Raw genomic sequence first — 8,184 nt, forward strand, 5'->3', positions numbered from 1 at the left:
GGCTGCCTCCCTCCCTCTCTGGGGCTGCGGAGCTTTGGGGACGAGGGGGGCTCCTGGAAGAGGGGGCGCGGGCCGGGACCCCTCCTTTGCCCGGACCTTCCCGGGAAGCCTGTCCTGCCCGGCGCGCAGAGCCCCGCGCCCTTTGCCGAGGGGGAGGGCGCCGGCTTTGGGAGGCTCCGGTCCAAAAGGCCGGGCGGGGGGCGGGGGGGGCCTCAGCTCGACCGGGGAGGGGGAGGCGTTTGCAGGGGCGCTGGGCAGGACTTGAGTCAGGACCGACCCCAAAGGAAGGGGCGAGCTTTGGAGTCCGCCAGAGCTCCGGCTCGCCTCCAGAAATCGTTGGGGCGCTCCATCGCTGGAGGTTTTTAAGAAGAGACTGGACAAGCATTTGTCTGAAATGGTGTAGGTTCTCCTGCTTGAGCAGGGGTTGGACTAGATGACCTCCAAGGTTCCTTCCAGCTCTATTCTATTCTATTCTATTTTCTATTCTATTCTATTTTCTACTTTACTCCTATTCTATTCTATTCTATATTCTATTCTTTTCTATTCTATTTTCTGTTCTATTTTACTCTTATTCTATTCTATTCTACTTTACTCTTATTCTATTCTATTCTATTCTATTCTATTGCATTCCCTATTCTATTCTATTCTATTCTATTCTATATTCTATTCTATTCTATTCTATTCTATATTCTATTCTATTCTATTTTCTATTCTATTCTATTCTATTTTACTCTTATTCTATTCTATATTCTATTCTATTTTCTATTCTATTCTACTTTACTCCTCTTCTCTTCTATTATTCTTTATCAAGCAAGGGCTGGCAGAGAGGAAGGAGGGTTTAGAGAAGGAGCAGAAATGCCCCACATTAAACCAAAACATTCGACATAAGTCATTCCACCCCCCCTTGTTTGTCTTTTTTGGGCTGAGGGGGTAACTTCCTGGCTGGTGTCTAACATAAGAGATTTCCATCCTCCAGGTCATGGTTGTCCCAAAGATGCTTTTTTCAAAAGGCAACCGGACTTTCTTGGGTGTTGTTTTTTTTTTCTTTGCAAACGTTTCCCTTTTCATCTAAAACGTTTCTTCTTCTTGGAGGTTCAGATGTTCAGTTCTTCAGAACTGAAGATGCTTCTTGAATGAGAAGCAAAACGTTTTCAAAGAAAAAAAAAACCAGTTGTCTTTTGGGGGGAAGTGCACCTTTGGGACTTCCTGGCTAATGAAAGATTCTGGAGAACTTGGGAGACGCTCTAGTGTTATTTGTTGGTCTGAATCAATGTGTTTCCCAAACTGAGATTAGCTCCCCATTATGCAGTTGGTAGACCATGACTCATCCACTAAAACAGTGGTTCTCAACCTTTTTAATGCTGCGACCCCCAACTGGTCGTAAGTCAAGGACTAAACCAGTCGTAAGTCGAGGACTACCCAACCGGTCGTAAGTCGAAGACTTTCCCTGCCCGGGAGTGCCGCGCATGCGTGGTGCTGCCCCCTGCGCCGGCCGAGGCGTAGCTGGCAAGCGGCAGAGACGGAGCAGGCCGGCCACCGGCTGGGCCACCAGCTGGCCCAGCCCAAGGGAGGTAAGGCACCTGCCGGAAAAGGGGGAAAAAATGGCAGACAGCCTTGCTTGGCGACCCCCGTGAAATGGTTGGTCGACCCCAAATGGGATCGCGACCCATAGGTTGAGAACCGCTGCACTAAAAGGACCCACCCCTGGCTCAAAAGCGTGCTCTCCACGGTCCTTCCTGGAACTGGAGCAAGGGAGCAAGTGAAATGCCACAGAAATTGGTCCCTGGACTGGTGCTCTTTGGCATCTCGGTCGAAGAGATGGAAGGAACGCGCATCAGATTGTCAGATGCCACCAAAGCAGATGCCACCAAAGATGAGGAGGCAGAAAGAAACTTCGGAATGAGCATGTTAGGATGCAGAAGCGGACTGAACGTCGTGGAGACTGAGAAGAAACAAACGCAGAGTTCTTCGCTTAAGAGAAACGAATCAGATGCCCACTTGGGAAATCTGACTTCATTACAATCCTGGCCATAAATCAAGAGATAAATCCTGGAATTGCAATTGAGCCTCAGATGAATATGTTATCAGCAACATGAGCTGACTGCTAAAAGAACAAAGGGAATCTTAGCTTGGAAGCGTGAAAATGCAGGTCGCCAAATTTGGGAAGTTCTTATTTCCAACGAATCTTGAATACCTGTGTTGCCTGATTTGCATTTTAAGAAAAGGTGAGAGGAACTAGGAAAAAGCTCTGGAGCAAAGCAACGGGGTCCCAAGGTCTTGGAAACTCAAGTAATTATGCATATTTTAAGAAGGCAATGAAAAATATCTGATTTGCTGAGAGGTTGGTACAGACTTACACCACTGAACAAATAGGATCATGCAATGTGGGAAGGACAGCTGAAGAGAAGACAGAAAAGTGTTCATTTGTCCTTCTGGGGCTCCTGTGCAAAATACCTTCTTGAGATAATAATAATAATAATAATAATAATAATAATAATAATAATAATAATAATAATAATAATAATAATAATAATAATAATAATCAGAATACTGGAAGGGACCTTGGAGGTCTTCTAGTCCAACCCCCTGCTCAATCAGGAGACCTATACCATTTCAGACAAGTAGCTGTCCAGGGTCTTCTTAAAAACCTCCCAGTGATGGAGCACCCACAACTTCTGAAGGCAAGCCGTTCCACTGGTGAATTGTTCTCACTGTTAGGAAGTTTCTCCTTAATTCCAGGTTGCTTCTCTCCTTGATGAGTTTCCATCCATTGTTTCTTGTCTCTGTTCTTTTGGAAAATAAGTTGACCCCTTCTTCTTTGGGGCAGCCACTCAAACACTGGAACAGTTGCTATCATGTCAGCCCTAGTCCTTCTTTTCTTTAGACTAGTCCAGGGGTAGGCAACCTTGGCTCTTTTATGACTCGTGGACTTCAACTCCCAGGATTCCTGAGCCAGCCATGCTGAGGGGAAAGGGAGAGGTTTCCTAGCTGAGCCATGCCGGCTCAGGAATTCTGGGAGTTGGAAGTCTACGAGTCATAAAAGAGCCAAGGTTGCCTACCCCTGGACTAGCCAGGCCCAGTTCTTGCAACCGTTCCTCGTGTGTTTTAATCTCCAGGCCTTTAAAGATGTTGGCTTCTTTGCTCTCATTGTCACTGCTGTGTCTTCTTCTGGGCCCATCTGAACCTGAGTCCTCCACGACTGATTGACAAGCCATGGTGAGACGTGAAAGGCAACCTATACATGGAGGACCACCTGACTGGTGAAGGCAACCTTAGGCATGGAGGAAAGATTTGTTGCTCTCTTTCTCACTCCTCTGTGTGCCGAAGAGGCCAAAATGAACTGGAAGCAGCAGAACCAGCCAAGAGGAGAAGGAATGCCAGGGCTTGGCAAGGAGCCCTCGTTGGCATGTGAACCTGCGGGGTGAAACCTGGTGAGGCTGAATTCTTGGTCCCAGTTCTTCAGCTATCAAGACAATCATCTCAATAAAGACTGGGAATCAGGGTGGGCAATTAGATTTTAGCTTTATTTTTTTTAGGTCTCAAGGGTCCTGGGGTGGGTGGGACTTAAAGAAGCAGTGAGTGAGGGCCGGATTCAAAATAGATGAGATCCCATTTTTTTTTCCAGGTTTCTCTTTCTGTGGAGAAAGTTCAGAGCACGTGTCTCACAGTATGGATTTCTTGAAAAGGAGGTGCCAGTTCAGAGGCAGCCATTAGACCAGGGACGTCCAAGCTTGAAGACTTGTGGACTACAACTCTCAGAATTCCTCAGCCAGCATGGCTGGCTGGGGAATTCTAGGAGCTGAGGTCCACAAATCTTAAAGCTGTCAAGGTTGGGCAACCCCAGCCTAGCACATCTGATGGACACCGATTGGACAAAATGTGGGAAGCAACAACAGCTTCAGAAGCTGGAGCTTGCACCTCCCTGGAGGGCACAGACTGCAAAAAGCCAAAGTTGGACACCCCTACATTAGACAGTGAGTTATTAACTCCTGTGTTATTGGCAAATATTTGCATCTTCCCTCAGGGGCCCTCCGCTTGCCCAGGAGATTGGGAATTTTAAGTCTCACCTCTTTGCCCTCTTGTTCTGATTTCTCAAATACAGAAACATGTGCTGGATGGCAATAAATTCTTCCATTACTTGCAGAAAATTAAGCTCTTAAGGAGTTTAGCTTGATTATGAAGCATTGTTGGTAGGCAACTGCACGCTACTGTGAATTAGCAGGAGGTTGTGATAAAGGAATTTAATTTATTTCCGTGGAACCCTTTTCAGAGTTCAGGATTTAAATGTTCTTGCTCTCGGCTGGGTTTATTTTAATCTGCTACTTTAAAGTCTTTGGATAGCTTTTTGTGATTTTTGAGCTTTTAAAAATGAATTCCTTTTTTCATTTCCTATTAAAATAGTTGCGCTGTGACTTGTACACTCAGATGCTGAAGGACGTCCCCACTGAAATCAGTGAAACTTGGTTAGGAATTTAAAAATAGACCCGGTTGTTTATTTTCCCTTTTGAAGAGCAGCTCATAGTGTGTCATCTAGCTATAAAAAGGTCCCTTTTGAAATAATAAAATAAAATACGCTTTCTTAAGGCTGGCCAGGACATTTTATTTATTTGTATCCTGCCTTTCTTATTTTTTTACCATCTGTTGGGCTAACGTGGACCAGGCTGGAATCCAAGGATAGATACAGGATGGAAACAGACATGAGGGAAACTTAATAATAATAATAATAATAATAAACTTGGAAGGGACCTTGGAGGTCATCAAGTCCAACCCCCTGCTCAGGCAGGTAACCCTACACCATTTCAGACAAATGACTGTCCAGGCTCTTCTTAAAAACTTCCAGTGTTGGAGCATTCACCGCTTCTGGAGGCAGGTTGTTCCACTGGTTAATTGTTTTAACTGTCAGGAAGTTTCTCCTTAGTTCTAGGTTGCTTCTCTCCTTGATTAGTTTCCATCCGTTGCTTCTGGTCCTGCCGTCAGGCGCTTTGGAGAATAGCTTGACTCCCTCTTCTCTGGGGCAGCCCCTGAGATACTGCAAGACTGCTATCATGTCCCCCCCCCCCCGTCCTTCTCTTCATTAAACTTCTTCACAGCATACCGGTAGTCCTTGACTTATGAAACCAGAATTCACAGGGCTAAGTGAGCTGATTGTTAAGGGAATCACTCCAATTTTATGGCTTTTGCCATGGCTGTGAAATGAATCCTTCCGGTTGTTAAGTGAATCATGTGATCATTAAACGAATCTGTCTCCCCCATAGACTTTTGTTGTCAGAAGCCAGCTGGAAACCTCACCAATGGCAATCACGTGACCCTGGGATGCGGCAACCATCCACAAGCCGGTTGCCACAATCATCCTGAGGCTGTTGTGAGTGCGAGGACCTATCATAGGTCACTCTTTTCAGTGCTGTTGTAATTTCAAGCAGTTGCTAAACAAATAGTTGTGAGTTAAGGATTACCTATGAACACTGGGACAAGACAGCAGATGTGTCTGAAGAGGAAATGAAGCAAGACCTCTAAATTCCTTAAAGACCTCAAATTCACTGTTGGGGATATTCTTACTATTTTTACTTATTATACTTTTATAAGCTTGTGGTATTCCAACCTGCGATTCACCTCACAGGGGTTTTGTTATAAGGGAAAGAGAAATTAGCTAGTTATTTACCAAAGTAATAAATGTGAGAGGAGAGGAGAGTAGAATAGAGTAAAGTAAAAAAGAAGAATAGAATAGAATAGAATAGAATAGAATAGAATAGAATAGAATAGAATAGAATAGAATAGAATAGAATAGAATAGAATAGAATAGAATAGAATAACCATTAATAGAATAGAATAGAATAATCATTAATAGAATGGAATGGAATAGAACAGAACAGAGAATAGAATAGAATAGAATAGAATAGAATAGAATAGAATAGAATAGAATAGAATAGAATAGAAATACAACAGAATAGAATAGGAACAGAACAGAATAGAATAGAGAATAGAATAGGAATAGAACAGAACAGAACAGAATAGAATAGAGAATAGAATAGGAATAGAACAGAACAGAATAGAGAATAGAACAGAACAGAACAGAACAGAATAGAATAGAATAGAAGTAGAGCAGAGCAGAATAGAATCAACCTACTTGGAATATCTTTACTTAAAGACGGCCTCCCTTGGCAAGCTATTATGATAATCATTCTACTGCTACTACCATAGTTTAAATTTACTCAGGACAATCTTGTGACATCAGTTTTGCATGCACACAAATTTGCACCAGAGCACCAGAAGTCTTCTCCCTACCCCCTCTGCCGTTCCCTCACTCCCCCATTAACTGGAGCTCCCTTGCAAGTTGGTGTGATTAGAAGGGGGAAAGGGGAAAAGAGATTTTGAAAAACCCATGGTAAAAAAGGCAGTGGTTACAAAAACCGGTCGGAAGGATGACCCATCCTGAATGCCAAAGAAATGGCAATTCTCTCTTTCCCTTTCTTTTCTTCTTTTTTTAAAGGGAAAAAAAAAACAGAACTTGGTGCCTGCCGACATTGCGGTATGCATTAAGATGAAGCAGGCTTTTGTGTTTTGCCTTAGCAAAGTTGCATCCTCCTCCGTCCGCCACCGCACATAATCCTCTCCTTTTGGGGGGAGGAGGGGGCGCGGGGCATTCAAACGACACCCACCTGCCAGCGAGCGTCTCCCCAAAGTCAACTTGCAGAAGTAATGGCTTCCTTTGGGCAGTCAGCTCTGAACATGCTGTGTTCCCTTGAATGACGGAATGTTGGGAAGCCAAAGACGGGGGAAAGGAAAGGAAGGGAAGTTCTTTGCAGAAAGATCAGCCGCCTCGTAGCAACTGGACAGGGAAAAGGGCCAGCCGGACCGGCCAGGTGCTTTTTAAAGAAGGCTTGTTGCCATCTTTGGCCTGTTTTTTTCCCTCCCTGCTTTTGAAATATTGGTGTGTGTATATATATGTGTGTATATGTGTGTATATATATATGAAGTGCATATGATTGAGAACAAGCTCTGAAAAGAATACAAAAGTTGACTTAGAACGCTGAGGACTAGTAGTGCTATATTCTTTTAAATTTAAAGGGTATATCTACTTTGTGCATCCAAGGGAGACAAAAATGCATTTACATATTCCTAAAGCCTTCACTTGTTTTTATTCTCAAGAAACCTCTTAAAGGTGGAAGGAATGAAATAGGTACAAAATATATTTTAGTTGATGGCATCTACTGCCCGAACTAATTCCTACACATATCTAAAGAGTTTTATCTGCAGTTGGATTCCTTTTCATTGCCCTCAAACTAAAAGAAAATTAATCTCTGGCCTCACATTGCCATCTCCTGGTAATAGAAGGGAAATGTTATGGTGCAAAACCTTTCGAAAAATTGTTCAGGTTTTAAAATACTATTGTAGTTTTAAAATACTGTTTCCTTGAAATCATGAGAACATTGAAAGTGAGAGAAGGGTAATATCTTAAAAGTGCAGAGGTTGAGAAACACTCTTCTAGACACCAATTTAGTTAGCCATGTGTACAGCAACTGGATTTTTTATTACATCTTAGCTTGTGTGCACAATAATCTGATTTTTATTAGGTCCATCTAGAACACCTTTGTAAACCATCTAACATTTAAACAATGATTACATTATTTTAATATCTTAATAACGATCATACAGCAGTCTAGGATTATAGTCACTTACCAGTGAAATAAATCTAAAATTTTAACCCTTTTATATATTGTGGTATAGGTTTAATTCTTTATTTTAGTCTTTTTTAAAAAAATAAAATAAAATTGAACATTCCAGATTTTTGCAGTTTTTTTTCCCTGGGGTTAATCTTTGGGCTGCCAAAATCCGACTGGCCACGAGAGGGCAGAAAAAAGGGACATGTTTCCATCTCTGCTTACCGCCACCTCCTGCTGCGCTGGCATTCTGCAGATTAGGTTGTTGTTATTGTTGTTAATTTCGAAGTCGTGTCCGACCCATCGCGACCCCATGGACAACGTTCCTCCAGGTCTTCCTGTCCTCTACCATCTTCTGGAGTCCATTTAAGCTCACGCCTATTGCTTCAGTGACTCCATCCAGCCATCTCATTCTCTGCCGTCCCCTTCTTCTCTTGCCCTCCATCTTTCCCACCATTAGGCCCTTCTCCAGTGAGTCCTTCCTTCTCATTAGGTGGCCAAAGTCCTTGAGTTTCAACTTCAGGAT

Source organism: Crotalus tigris, unplaced genomic scaffold (assembly GCF_016545835.1).
Source record: "Crotalus tigris isolate CLP2741 ecotype Arizona unplaced genomic scaffold, ASM1654583v1 scf7180000024362.2655971311:6658466, whole genome shotgun sequence".
In the NCBI taxonomy this organism is placed as follows: Eukaryota; Metazoa; Chordata; class Lepidosauria; order Squamata; family Viperidae; genus Crotalus; species Crotalus tigris.